Source organism: Lolium perenne, chromosome 7 (assembly GCF_019359855.2).
Source record: "Lolium perenne isolate Kyuss_39 chromosome 7, Kyuss_2.0, whole genome shotgun sequence".
NCBI lineage: Eukaryota > Viridiplantae > Streptophyta > Magnoliopsida > Poales > Poaceae > Lolium > Lolium perenne.
Genome location: NC_067250.2, coordinates 88,152,620 through 88,167,634, shown reverse-complemented (window position 1 = coordinate 88,167,634; position 15,015 = coordinate 88,152,620). Strand labels below are relative to the sequence as shown.

Below are 15,015 nucleotides of genomic sequence, written 5' to 3'. Positions count from 1 at the left end.
CGCCGCATGATGAACCAGAGTGGGCCCAGCAATACCCCAAGGTATCGCCCCAATTCAAGTGGAGGATTCCACCCCATAAACAACAAGCCCAATGCACCGATATCACGTCCGGGTTTCCAGAACCGGAGTGGAGGACACCCTAGGCCAGGAGGCCACAACAACAACAACCACAACAACAACAACTTCAACCACGCCCCGATGAGAGCCCCCAACAAAAACAACACCAACACCGCACTTGCACGCCCGCCCACTTTTGGCAATCGATGTTGATGCCGGACCAACGAGACCGAAGAGAACGCATGGTTCGCTCGTTCCCACTTGTGTTGTTGGCGTCGAAGTACTCCTTCATCCTCATCAAATATGTGTCTCTTGTTTGATCGGTACCGGTTGTTGGATCCATTCCAATAGTCAACCATGTCTTGCAAAGCATCTTGTCCACTGTTATGGTGTAGTTCGCCGATCGACCGGGATGGCGAGGTTCAATCAACCCTTCTCCTTCCTCATCAATATCCTCATATTCCTCCCATCCCTCAACGGTGTAGTTCGCCGACCGACCGGCGATGGTTCATCGGTGGAGGCGGCGGCGGAGGCTACGCGCGGCAGGTCGCGGTCGCCTTCATTTTCTTCGGCGGCGGGTTACCGGCGCCAGCGGCTGCGTACGGGCGTTTGGAGCGGCATCTTCCTCCTCGGCGGCGCCCACGCCGTGCTGAGGGCTTGCGCGGCGGCGGCGCCTGTGTGCAGCGTCGCGCACGACGGGACGAAGAGAGCTCGGGCAGTGGCGGTTGTGTTGCCGGCGTCGGCGCCACCGCTAGGGTTTGGCGCATGGGGCAGCGGCGCGACGGAGGCGGCGGCGGGTGGAATGGAGTAGGGAGGGGTCGTTGGCGTGCCGGAGGGCCTGTCCATCGTCGGGATTGCGCCGGTGGCTGCGCGGAGGCGAGGGATTGGGCGGTGGGGCGGCGAGGCGCGGGGGAAAGTTTCATCGCGGGGTAGCCGGAGCCCAAAATTTAGCGCTTGGGATAGGGCAAACCGGCCTGCGCCACAGCATCGCGCCGTTTGCAGCGCCTGCTGGAGGGACAATTTTGCGGTCCCATGCTGCAAAACGGCAGTTTATATAGCGAGCCCTGCAAAACGGCAGTTTATATAGCGAGCGACCTATATAACGTGCCTATTGGAGATGCTCTTAGGCGCACTTAGCCACCATGCCACAGAGGGTTGGGCTGGGGGCATGGATTATGAATCTAAGAACTAGTCTAGAAGTCGTTATTTCACTATCGTCTCAGATGGCTGTTTTGACTAATTTCATGAGTTGATGAGTCGACCGATTAGTTGTGGACTAGTGTCGACTAGTCCTGTTTCCCGAGTCGATCGATTTTAAAAAATATATATTGTTAAGTGAGGCACTTGGGAGCAAAAATTAGAAGCCCTATCTAGATGATATAAGTTAAGGCCTATGCCACCGGAAAGTGTTGTTGGCTCCCGAGCAACATTATTCTTGTTATTTTTAAAAATTAAAAGTTATTTTTACAATTGAAAAATCTGAAACTAATTCCGGAGATTGTGAGTGATACATCTCACCAGCATTATTATTTACTAGGTAGGAAGGCGCGGCTTGCCGCGCGCTTGCCCGCCTACGGCAGGCAGGCATATAAGAATAGCCAACGAAATCATACGATTGAAATCAGGGATGTGTTAATTTTATGTTCCTGTAATATGCACATAAGAAACGTTATTGCAGACAAAATATATTTACTTTAGGAGTCCACATCACTAGGAGAATGTAATAGGGTTGAAATTGCCATCAGACTTGTTTTAAAAAATAGTATAAAAAGGAAAAATACAGGAAGCAATTTGTTGTAATACAAGTACTGCATGGATATTATCATAAGAACGCTGGTCTAGACATGTAGATATACTAACATTGCTATAAGTACTCATATGGATAAAGCTGCTATAGCTGGTCTGAACTTTTTGACAGCAGATTAGGACAAATAGCAATTCTGTAGCAGCAAAATAACATTGGACAGCAGGTTAGGATTAGTAGCAGTAAAATAGTCATAGTTGAATTCACTTGTCATTACAATTGTACACAACTTGGGAAATGACATAACTACCATCTCGTGGTAGTTTATGGTCTATTACAACATCAAAAGTAGGCAGTACTAACATAATTGCTTTTGCTCCTGTTGTTCTGAAACATTGTACTGAACTATACATAGGCAATTCAAACAGTGGCCGGCCCCGCTCTACTCATTGAGAAGCAGGCATAATTCATAATTCTCAGAGCATTGCAATACTATAACAGCATATATGCAGGACATTTGGGGGCCATGTTCGTAGAGCGAGAAAGCCATGCTTCTGTTCAGCTGTAACGACAGATTGCTGACTGCATAGAGGGTCCAAATATTTCATATCTTGCCTACGACAATTTGTATGAAGAATGGTGGCAGCACCTTGTACTTTGTAGCGCAGTCATTATTTGTCACGGAAAAGCGTCCTGCAGACATTGCACTTTGGCTGCGTTTTTTCTTGGATCTTTTTCACGGCACTTTAGAAGGAATAGTTTTAAGGAAAGAAATAGAAGGCATATCAATAAAACATTATTTGTGGGAAAGTAAGAAACAGTGGCTCTACTAATAGCTGACAAATACTACGTACCTGGCAGACACCTTTGCAATTTCAGTTGGGGGTGTTGATTTGTAGTTTCCATCTGACAAATCCTAACATACGGAATGAAGCAAACAGTAAGAGACGGGGAGTATCACACAGAAATGAAAGTTCAGGTATTCTGGTCAAACTTACTCCTGAACATCTCGATTCATGTATGATATGTGGAGCAGCCATTGGCTGGAGAATAATTCGATCAGTACTCAGTAGAAGCATGATCACTTGCATTCCCTAAACAAATGGAGCAAGTGATGTTGCTTCCACGGATAACTGCTCTTTTAGGGCAAACACAGTCATAGCACACCGACGACCAGAACTGCTCTTCTTTGAGCTTTTGCGTGTATTTGTTTAGGTTGGCAAAATTAGTATCTTTCACTACTATAAGAGCATTGTCTTTTAAATACGATAAAGCAGCAAGATATGCTGACTCTTTAGCCTCAGTACTCAACCTAGTTCACCATAGAAGTCCCGACTCTCCATAAAAGGGTTTCCTTTGTGTTGTGGGACATCCATAATAACCTGTATATGCCGCTATGTCTTTGTCACCCATGCATGTAAACTTGAACTCGTGAATTAGTATCCCAAGTTTTTATGCTGCCTTTTTCAGAACATGTACAGGGAGCAGAAACCTCGATCAGTACTCAGTAGAAGCATGATCACTTGCATTCCCTAAACAAATGGAGCAAGTGATGTTGCTTCCACGGATAACTGCTCTTTTAGGGCAAACACAGTCATAGCACACCGACGACCAGAACTGCTCTTCTTTGAGCTTTTGCGTGTATTTGTTTAGGTTGGCAAAATTAGTATCTTTCACTACTATAAGAGCATTGTCTTTTAAATACGATAAAGCAGCAAGATATGCTGACTCTTTAGCCTCAGTACTCAACCTAGTTCACCATAGAAGTCCCGACTCTCCATAAAAGGGTTTCCTTTGTGTTGTGGGACATCCATAATAACCTGTATATGCCGCTATGTCTTTGTCACCCATGCATGTAAACTTGAACTCGTGAATTATTAGTGTTGATATTATTAGTGTTGATATGATTTTGGCAGATAAAAAGGTACGGTTGATATGATTATTAGTGTTGATATGATTTTGGCAGATAAAAAGGTACGGTTATTACCTCTGTGTGAATTGAATAGTTCCTGAAATTTACTATTACCTAATATATTTCTTCATAGGGAAATACAATCCATGCTTCTATTGGAAACAAACTGTTCAGCAATGTCTTTGTCACCCATGCATGTAAACTTGAACTCGTGAATTAGTATCCCAAGTTTTTATGCTGCCTTTTTCAGAACATGTACAGGGAGCAGAAACCTTGACACAAAAAAATAAAATATAAATAAGCATTTCATGTACTACTGAAAAAGGAAGGTAGAAGTTCAACCTAAAGTCTTTACTGTATGGTAAAAAGATGCATGAATAGGTAAGATGAATTTCAGAAAGCAATAGCATATCACCGATCCGCTGTAAAATATAAACCTAAGAACCAATCTATAGATTCAACCTTCCATTTATCCTTTATCATGTGGAGATTAATAAATCCATAGAATCAATCACCGGCTATGTTCACAGTAGTGTTAATGAGAAGAAATATCTCATGAGGCAGAGTAGAGTGACAGAAACAAATGACATAGAGCTAACCTGGGGAAGGCCCTTACTCAGAAGCTCGTCGTCTATCGACTCTCCAGAGGCATAAAGGGTCATTGCTAGGGGCTCGGTATCCATGGCAGTGTCCACGGCAAGTAGACAAGCAAACAGATGTAAACAAAGTTATGAAAACTGTTAAATTAAGGTAGCATCTAAAAGATATATAGATAGGGGAAAGTGAGGCTGTCAACATGTCACAAGTGTTGACTTACAAAATATATCTATATTACATTACCAGGTCATTTCGTTTCCAAAAAAGCATTACCAGGTCATTACATAGTATAACCCAAGTCACGCCTAGGATCATATCAAGGAAAATACAGACACAAATGAAAACGGCATGATGTTTAATAGTGGTATATCCCAGCTTGTGCCTAGGATACTTCTGCGGGTGCATGTCTTCTTCATCTGAAGAGTTCTAATAAATGTGTGCATACATTTGAGTATGGAACAGTCATTTTCTTGTAGTAAATGAAAATATTATGCTGTTTAATAGTAGGTGATTTTAAGAACAATTTTAGAAATATTTGAGGGAACCGGTAACCAATTGATGTTGTCTTTTTGGTGGTTTCTATCAGAACAGGGTTCGTCAAATGTCTGGTGGTTTCTAGGAGTCACATTATTATACATTTGTGCAACCTCTAAGATTCTATTCCAACTAGCCAAGGGACAAATGAACTATGAAATGAGACATGATCTAGAACACAGGTAGCAATATCATATTTTGCATCATCATACCAAAGTTTATTTTAAGAATTCAACAATGAATTTGTAATCCATAACTATGAAATATAATATAGTTGTTTTGCAAGAACCTAGGGAAAACAAACTACAAATAGGGAGAAGGAGTAGTCCTTATCATGGAAAACATCTAACAGAGTTAAGTTTAAGGACCAAGAATCCATAGCAACAATAGCATTACTACCTTATCATAGAAAATACTACTATATAGCTTGGAGGTAGGTTTTTCTTTAGAAGTTAACAAAAACAAAATATAACCAGTACTGCCTTATCATAGAAAATACTTCTATATCTATATCTTTAAGGTAAACAAGTGAACATACTGACATGTTTGTACATGGCTTCATCACCAAAGGAGGTGTATCCAGAGGAGGTATAATACTGTGTTCCAAACCTAATAATCAAAAGAGAGTTAATAGATAGAGAGGTACATCTATTAGCAAGCAACGGATAATAAGTCTTTGGGAATAACATGAATAAAAACTATACATTCACAAGTCTTGTATTCTTCTTGCCATGCTAGAAGCTAAGAAGGTATTGCAAACTACTCCCTCCGTGCAGAAATATAAGACGTTGGGAGTAGTTTCCGACCAGGTGAAAATGCAATGAAAATACATCTATACCCCTAAACTTAGATCCCGATCTCAACTCCCCGTCCTCGCCCAGCCCCGTCGTCTGCCGGAATCGATCCTCCACCGGCCAGCTCCTCCTCCCCCAACAAGCTTCCTCCTCCCCCGTCGTCCGCCGGAATCGATCCTCCACCGGCCGGCTCCTCCTCCCCTAGACAGCTCGCTCCTCCCCTAACAAGCTTCCTCCTCCCCCAGCCAGATCCCTTCTCCCCCGGGAAGAATCGGTCCTCCCCATCACCACACGATCCACGCCCACGTCCAGCTCCGATCGATCCCGGAAGCCGCCCGCCATCCCCTTGGCCGGAAGCTCATCGCCCTCGTCCAGGGATTCGCCAGGAGGCGCCAGGGCCAGGAGGTCACCAGGGATTGGATCACGCACTGCCTCCTCCACCGACGATTTGGTGACTGACGGAGCCACCAGTTGCAAGTTGTCGAGGTACCGGGCGGCGTCGGCAAGGGAGGAGCAGGCCGATCGAACTCAACAATCCGTGCACGCCGGCAAGCACCTCCAGGTCGTCGCCCCATCCTATGGTCGTCGAGCCACCCGAAGCTGTTGCGCCTGAAAATAGCTTCCAGATCTTAATTTTCGCTCTGTAGAAGACCATGTGCATCAACTTCCCAAGGATTCTCCCGCACCTGTAAAAACTTGCTTCAGTTCCTTTGATAAACAGTTATTTTTGCACACTCCATCAGCAATGCAATAGTTTTCATATGAAAGTGAGAACGGACAAATTTTTAATGCTACTGGAAACAGAATATGTAGCTCTGGAAACAGAATAAATGATCCCCTGTTTCTATCTTGAGTGCATTTTCACAAGACACACGAGCCATAAACTTTCAAAAATAAATCCATGTACTGCAGCATATCTCATATATGCACGTGTTTTTATAGTGTATTTTCAGAGCATTGCTATTATACTATCAGCCATACCTTGTATACAGTAAGATATTGTGATGCATTTATAATCATGCTTACCGGACAATAATAGCTGAAGATGTATCATTTTCACAAGAACAGTTAGCTGACTAGAGCATTTTCAGAAGAGCAGCATATGCAATTAAGAAAGAGACTGGCGACTGGATCCATCAAAGAGAAGACTGAACAAGAAAGATAGCTGAACAATGACACTTAACACTGAAGAAAAGACAACAGTGTACATGACCATAACTCCATCAGACAACTTCTTTACAACAGAAGAACTGAGATGTAGTATGTGAGTGGTTGATTATTAGAGCTAACTTCACATTGACTGAATATTTGCAAGTTAATTTACAGCATCAAGTGAATAAATCAAAATGGAATGCAGTTACTCAATGTTTATTCGGAGATCATAAATTGGTGTCTCATCTGCTCAGCTCTTTCACAATTCACACATCGAAACCAGCAAGGGAATTCAGAACAAGCAAATTTATACAGGCCATGCTAATTGATGTCTAAACAGAATATTGCTGAATCAAATAATGGTACTCCCCAACACATCAATATTCAGAGAGAGATGGTTGTCTCTTGTGCTCACCTCCAATGCCAGCACAGTCCTCGACCACCCTCTTCTTGGTCTCTACGAGGCTCCCTCTCCATGCCCACACCCACTCCTATGCCACCTGAGAAGCCGTCCACGGCAGTTGCTCAGGTCCGACCGCCACCGGCTGTGTTAGTGAAAGGATACAAACTGCATTAGGCACTGCATATTATCCTGCAAGAACTTGATAGCAGATGCATGGAACACAGTTCACCTCATAGCCCTTGCTTCTCCATGCTGGTTGTCGTCGTGCTAGTCGGAGAAGAAGTCGAGCTTCTCCACGCCGTTGGAGAGCAGATCCATCACCCCCACTGAATGTCAATGGCCATGCCTTAGTATGTCACTGAGATCAGATAGGGCATAGTCTTGCTTTGCCTTCTCAACCTGACAAGAATCACCAAATCGTCAATACAGCAAACAAAGAAAACTACAACAATCAGTCTGTCATGCTACATGATTTTCTTGCATATTTGACCCCTGAAATGCAGGGAGTACTTAAAAAATGGCTACAAACTGCTACTGTTATATCGGTGAGGAATGAACATTTTTCTATTGAGCAGGAAGATACAACTATAGGTCATGCAAAACTGTTCAAGCATACATGGAGAATCGACATGAACAATCATCTCCTTAAAAAGCTAAACTGGATGGAAAATTTTTGAAAGTCGTTGACAGTAATAGCAAGACAGCACAAAAGGTATACAACTCTGAACAACTGTACATTGGCAGAATTTTACACATGCTAATCAGTTAAGCTAAAAACAATTTCATTGCCAACTCAATTTGATCTACTCTAAGCAGGCATCTCACACTTTAACTAACACAAAGATTTTAAACAAATGCACATGGAGTATGCAAGACAAATCATAAAGCTACATTTTTAACCAAAGTATCATTCATATGATAGTACAGTGCTACTAGTAAACCACTAGGAGGTAGAGCTCTCTGGTACACTACGCATCAACAATTAAGCAAGGGAGAGAGAGTCGACATGGTGTTTTGGTCATGGTATGGCTACATCAAGCAAATACAGGGAAGGACTCAACATAATTCCATGAGATATATCACGAGTCAGAAGTATTGATACTCACATTTCCTACGAGATTCACATGATTTCCTCCCCACTGATTCTAGCGTGAGCACATAATAGAACAACTAGACATGGGGAAGGGGGATACCTGACGCAGTGGAGTTCGAGAGGCAGCTGCAGCTCTGGCAGCAGCTCTCCATGAGTCCCATCGCTACCCCGGAACTGGAGCTCCCACATGACAGTACCAATATCTTGATGACAACGGCGGCGAAACTGGAGCTTCGCTGCCGACCATGGGAGGGAGGGGGTGAGGCGGGCCATGCAGGAGAAGGCCATTACGACGACGCCTTCCTCATTCTAGCCCTCCTCCACGGACAACACCGACCCCGGCGTGGGCCTTCGCTGAGATCTGGGAGGACTTCTCCACACCACCACAACCTACGACTGGAGCTCCGCACAACCACAACCACAATTGGAGCTCCACCCTACCTTGGCTCGACAGATCGAGCACCACCGCTGCAGATCCGGCTACCCGGAGGAGGGAAAAATCGGATTTTGTCGAGCTCGATGCGGCAGATTAGGTAGACCGCGGGAGAGGCGATGAAGCAAGAGGAAAAGGGAGGCAGCGACCTGCGCGAGGTAGAGGGCGGTGGCGGGCGAGGGAGACCGCGGCGCTGATGTTGGCGACGGAGATCGCACCGGCGAGGAAGGGTGCGGGTGAGCGAGGTTGACGAGAGAGCGTGAGCTCGAGCGTCTGTCCGCACGAATCGAGCGAGACCATCCGCCTGACGCGTGCGAGGGCAAAAACGGAAACCCGGAAAATTTCGTAACGTGAAAAAAGTTGGTCTATAAATCCCCAACGTCTTACATTTCCGCACGGAGGGAGTACAAGCTTAGAATAGAATACCCAAGTAGTCATGTGTTGAATGTGTTTTGGTCAATTTTTAATATCAATCTAGTACACTCTAAACAACACATGTTACAGGAATTGTTTGCCTGGCTAGCAAATAATTTTGCAGGCACCAGGATATATAGTTGCCAAGAAGCGAATACCAAACATGTGAACCTCAAGCTCGATTATTAGGTTAACACAAACTGCAAAATAACTAAGAAACAACCCGAGAACAATTTCTAAGAGAAAGAAATAAGAGAAAACTCTTTTGTACGATATGAATAGGGTCATACTGGACAAGCTGGCGAGAAGTTGTGAGAGCTCAGATGTCCCTCCTAACACAGATCGAGCTTGCAGAATTGTGTTGAACAAATCTACTTAAACCATCGCAACAAGCTGAATAATAAAAATGATATGCTCAACGACAAAATTTAGCTAATATGTGCACAAAAAATAGAATAGTGTCAGTCTGAACAATGAAACATAGGACGTCATAGCTGTCAATAAGTTATAAATATGTAGATGCAAGATACTCTCATTAGTCATGTGTGAATGCAGGACATGTTTAGATTCCATTTACAACTCAAGAAAAAGGTCTTCAACAATAATGAGACGTTTACACTCCCCTGAATGGCCCTCCCACTTTCTGTGTGTGTTCCTCTTATATGATGACAAATACAAGATAGGTATATCTATTGACGGCAACATGTGTGATTATTCTTGGTCAATCAAACCTGCATACTCTCTACCTCTATTCTAGATTGCTACAACTTTGTACGGTAAAAGTTGGGATATGAATACTCAATTTGGCCTTGACTAACTGCATTTTCTGTTCCATACTGAAGTAGCTTGTACTAATTGTCACTGCTTTCTGTCCTGCAAACCAGGAAGCACTAAAGCAAGCTAAGGCCCATCTACATATTTACCCCTTTCTGAAGTTCTACAACTGAAATACATCACTACTACGTATAATTGAAGTCCGGAAGGAAAAAATCAAAACTTTTGATAATTCTCAAAAAGTTGACGCCAAGTAACAGTACAGAAGATAAAGTTAAGAGGACTCAGACCTAGGGCATATGATGCCAGGGATGCCAAGCTCCACTGCGGGTGAACGATGGAAAGAGGAGAAATTACCTTGTAACCGACAGCCTGAGCCATAATTACCTCTTTTCAGACGGCCATACATGAATACGTTCAACCAATAGATACTCGAACCTGCTAGAGAAGTCCAAAAACAATTAAGACTGAAAACAGAAAAATAGTGTTTAACTTTTTGTAGTTATACCTACTCTATATCACGGTGCTAACCTGATAGTTAACATGTAGTTGGATTACAACAAATATATAACCCAAAACTATGTAAACCAATAATGTGTTGCACAGGTAAGCTAGCATTTCGTAATCAATAAATACCAATATAAGGCCATCATCAAAACCAATAGTTTTACTACAGTGATTCTACTAAAATAATCCATTTTGTACTGATTCAAGAACAAAAGATTAAGCATCTAAATCTGCTCCCCATGAAGTAAAAGGAAATTTGCGATCTCACCTTGCATGCGTAGAAAACATCAGTGCTTTCCTCATCTTCCATCTCGAAGTTTCTTACTATTATTATGACCTCAAATCAAAGCAAATGTATTAGCGATGATCTGCCGCGCCCTAACTCCAAAACTGTGCCTCGAGGGGCACAGGGCTTCACATATGTGCCGCTATTAGTATAGGAAACCTTGCCCGTGGATCTCCAATGTGATAAGAGCAGCTGTAATCTCTAGGTCACCTACCGGGTGACATTATTAAATAGAGCCAATTATTCCAGATGAAAGCAATGCTCATAGTATTAGTATTATTATCTACAGACCAAATTTGGGACTATGAAAACAATAAGTAAATAATACCATCTCTCATACCTGTATTGTACCAAGAAGTAAATGTTGCATTGTAGTTTTTAAGAAAAAAACAAAAAATATTGTACTGCCAAATCATTTATTTAAATTCTTGTATTATGTAAGCTTATAGAAGGAATGATAATGGGCAGGGCCTAACAAGCATATTTCATTTGGTAGATCTGCCAGTTTACCACTACAAAGCAGATCTTATATATGCAAACCAAGCCACAGAAAATAAATGTAGTTCAAGCATCACACTTTTCCATTTGAATTTAGCAGGTATCACACCCTATGAACAATAAAGAGTTGATACTGCTACCTTGCAAAGCAAACAACTGCAGTAGCAGAATTATAAAGGAGGATACAAAAAAACAAATATACTCTCAGTCCCAATCCATTTCGGCAAGATGCCAGTATCAATATACTGTCACCTAAGGATGGGAATGGGTCGACCTGGACCTGGCCCTGCTGGCCTTGAGGCCAGTTTGAGAGGCCACGGGTCGACCCAGATTGAGTGAAGTCACTGGCCTCGCTGGCCCAAATGGGTACGAGGGGCCGGCCCAGATTTTAGCTTTTGTGCGTTTTTTTTGTTGTTATAAAGAACAACTAATCTAGTTTCAGCTCTCACCCGTTTAGCAAAGTTCAGTTGATTCTATGTTTAAAAAAAGTTCAGTTGATTCCAGTACGGTACAGAAGTAGCTAGCTGATAGCTAATTGGCACTACATTCCATAGCTAGCTGAGGCTATTTGCATATTGTTATACTAAGCACGGACCACGGTAATACTAATTGCGTCGTTGTTAGGAGCTGGTACATATACTAATTGGCTCAGATAGCGATCTGCATGCTAGGAGCTGGTACCACTCGCGGAAACTACGTAATGGAACAATGGAAATAACTAAGCAGAGTACTTTTCAAGCGGTGACCAATTAGAGCCAGTTGAGTGCTACGATAGAATCCAATGTGGGTCGGCCCTGCTGACCCATTGGGTAATTCGGTGTCGGCTTCACTGACCCGTTTTTTGTATGAAGCCGACCCGACTGGCCCAATGGCCCTGTTTTTTTGGGTCAGGCCAGTGACCCAGTGGGTCGAGCCGGCCCATTCCCATTCTGAGTGTCACCTTGCAAGCCAATAAATAATTTTGTTGCCACCAAATCCTAAAAACAGAAACATAAACTCTCACTCTCAATGATTTTGGCAAGGATGCCCTATATGCTAAGTATAGCAACGGGCAGGTCAAGCTCGTCGTTGGCCTCAACAACACACTCCCCATCATTGTTGTCGACAACAATGATGATTACCTGCATGTTTTGGAAGCAGTGCCTCCACATGGGCCTATGCATCATAAAACAAGAAGTTCTACTTTATGAACTTCTGAACAAAGATGCACACCTACTTCCTAAACTTGTAAACAAAGATGGAACTTATACCTTTGGACTGCCACCAGGATCACTCCTTGTGTGCTATGGTGCAGGCTGATGATTTAAGCCGTTGCAAGCTTAAGTCCAAGGAGGGAACTGATCCTATGAGTCATCGTCTCCAGTGATGTGCAGAAGATTAAAAGGTGCCAACCAAACCCAAGAATTGCTCCCTACTTTATTATTTCATAACATGCACAGTAGTTGCAAAGATGATATCATAATCAAAACATCAAGGAGCGTGTCGATTTACTCGTCCTAATATCCCATACCGGCAGTTTATTTAGAATATCTAGGCAAAGTGTATTAAAACCGAGGATCGTAAAGTTTGGGGGTGCGAGGGCCAAGGAATTTAGCCTACCACACCAAAATTGTTTCAGCCTAGAGGTATTTCCAACAGGAGAGATAACAATACAGTAAAATTCGCAAGATTTTCAGGCACATAAATGCAAGTTGGTCCTTGCCAGCAAGGTGTTATGGACAAATCAAAACATATTCTAATTCGGTGATTAAAAGGTCTTTCAAGAAAAGCAATCGAAAATATTCAAGGTACATAAATCAATGTGGTGTTACAACTTGGACATTAATTGTATGTTTCCGCTGGCTACATGATACTATTGACAAAAGGGATGCATGTATGATGAAATTTGGATCTGTGATGCTGGTGGGTGGATTATAGAACTGTAGGTGAAATGTATAGGTCAAGTTCTCGGGTACTAATTAATCATTTTGCATCCTCTGTTTGGGGCTTGTTTCTTGTATCTATCCATGGCGTTTTCACCCACCAGTGTTCTGCAACTAACTAAATGTATATATTTGGTGAATCAAATGCTCACAAATTTAGTAACTAATTAAATCTACATTGGGTGAATCAAATGGTCAAATACAATTCAGAGATATCCTTGAATATTTCAGGTCTGTAAAACGAAATTTGAAACATTTTTTCAATTCACTAAAAAGGTTCTTACTTGATGACAGAATCTTCCATATATGTTCTTACTACACATGGTTAAATTCTTCATCGCTTCATATCATTATCGGATGATTATCTCCTCTTCAAACATAAGTCACCCTAATGCAGGTAAATAAAAGAGTTAGAAATTGAAACCAACAACCTAAGCTCACCTCCTTCGCGACAAACAATTGCAAGGAAAAATTTTAGCTTGCTATAAAAATTGAAATGAAACGACGACATGGGCCTGAATCAAAGCACGCTACAAAGAGAAAGAAAGAAAGAAAAGAAAAGAGTATACATGTACCTGCGAGATGGAAAAGCGATAAGCAGCACCCATCTTCTAGCAAACCCAGGCGAAGGACACAAAGCTGCACACATGAACACAGTGACCTGTAAACCAGCTGCGGCCATGAAACAACCAAAAAAGGAGCAGAGGAAGTACTTGCATAGCTTCAGGCTACCATTTGCTAAGGAGGAAAGACTTATGCAGCATAAAATATACATGAAAATAAGAGGAATACATGAGCAGCACCGTGCGCACACGGCATGTCATTCAGAAGACCAAGCGTGGTCTTTGCCTCAAACGGCTGAGAACTCGCAGACCCAAGGGCTGGAGGGCATGATCATAGGTCTAAGGCTCCAAGCATAATGAATCATTTGCGTTTTGACTTTTGAGACCATGGCACAAAATAGGAGGAAACAAACATCATACTATATGCACACAATATTTTGCAACGATACCGATCATTAACACCATCAAAAATACTTCAATGTTTCTGCAAGGAAATAGGAAAATTTATTCCAAATATTCAAGTTACTCGGACATGTGCATCTACCCATTGCTGCAACTCCTCTCTCTTCAATGCATGCAACAAGTGTAAGCACTCACTCAAAGCAACCTCAAACATAATATTTCCAGGTTAAATTACTCAAAAAAGTGAGACAAGGCACCATTAAACAGCAAGATCAAATTCTCCTCACCGGGACTGTCATGCTAATTCCTCCACACACACCATCATGTCTCTCTCTGCCTCCTTTTATCCTAGCTCTCACCCGGTGCCAGCTGAGCACCATGAAGGAGAGCCCCATGGAATGGATTGCTGAACATAGCAATCACAGACAACACAAAAATTAATCCAGTTGATTGACAGTGGCTCCAAGGAAACAAAACGAGGGAACCTCAAATCCTCCGAGAGAGAGAGAGAGAGAGAGAGAGAGAGAGAGAGAGAGAGGGAGAGCAGAGAAAAGGGGAGGGATAGGCAATGAGGGAATACCTGCGGACAACCACCGCTGCTGCCAGTCACCACGGAGCCGGCGACGCGCCGGTGTAGGTCGTGATCCTCAATCCCCTCCGAATCAGCTCTTCCTCGAGGAGAACTTGAGCAGCGACGCCATGGCGGCGGCTAGGGTTTTCAGGAGGGAGAGGGGGAGGAAAAGCAACCACGGACGGGAAAACAGCGCAAGGCACCCGCCGGCGAAGGGCAGATGCAGATCGCCACGCACCGCCAGGCCGGCCTCCTCCACTCTGAAATGAAGATGGAAAGACAGTTTTGCCCTCCCATGCTAGAATGTTTAAAAGAGATGTAGTAACTTGTGTTGAACTTTTTTTTTTGCAGGAACTTGT

The 15,015-nt window shown here is 43.1% G+C and overlaps 1 long non-coding RNA gene across 8 annotated transcripts; it reads right to left on the bottom strand.

The window, feature by feature from the left end:
* Positions 1 to 1,624: 1,624 nt before the first annotated feature.
* Positions 1,625 to 14,945, bottom strand: LOC127316731 (uncharacterized). 8 transcript variants are annotated; one of them, XR_011748170.1, is made up of 12 exons: positions 14,666 to 14,943; positions 14,373 to 14,491; positions 13,696 to 13,759; positions 13,405 to 13,508; positions 12,449 to 12,555; positions 10,683 to 10,910; positions 8,387 to 10,345; positions 7,423 to 7,592; positions 7,206 to 7,335; positions 4,313 to 6,324; positions 2,656 to 2,717; positions 1,625 to 2,545 (listed from the first exon to the last, which is right to left on the bottom strand). It is a non-coding gene; the product is annotated as an uncharacterized lncRNA (long non-coding RNA). The 8 variants fall into 8 exon arrangements; XR_007860604.2 differs by adding an exon at positions 3,828 to 3,985 and having other exon boundaries at positions 10,683 to 13,508; positions 14,666 to 14,945; XR_011748165.1 differs by having other exon boundaries at positions 12,449 to 13,508; positions 14,666 to 14,944.
* Between the last annotated feature and the right edge of the window lie 70 nt (positions 14,946 to 15,015).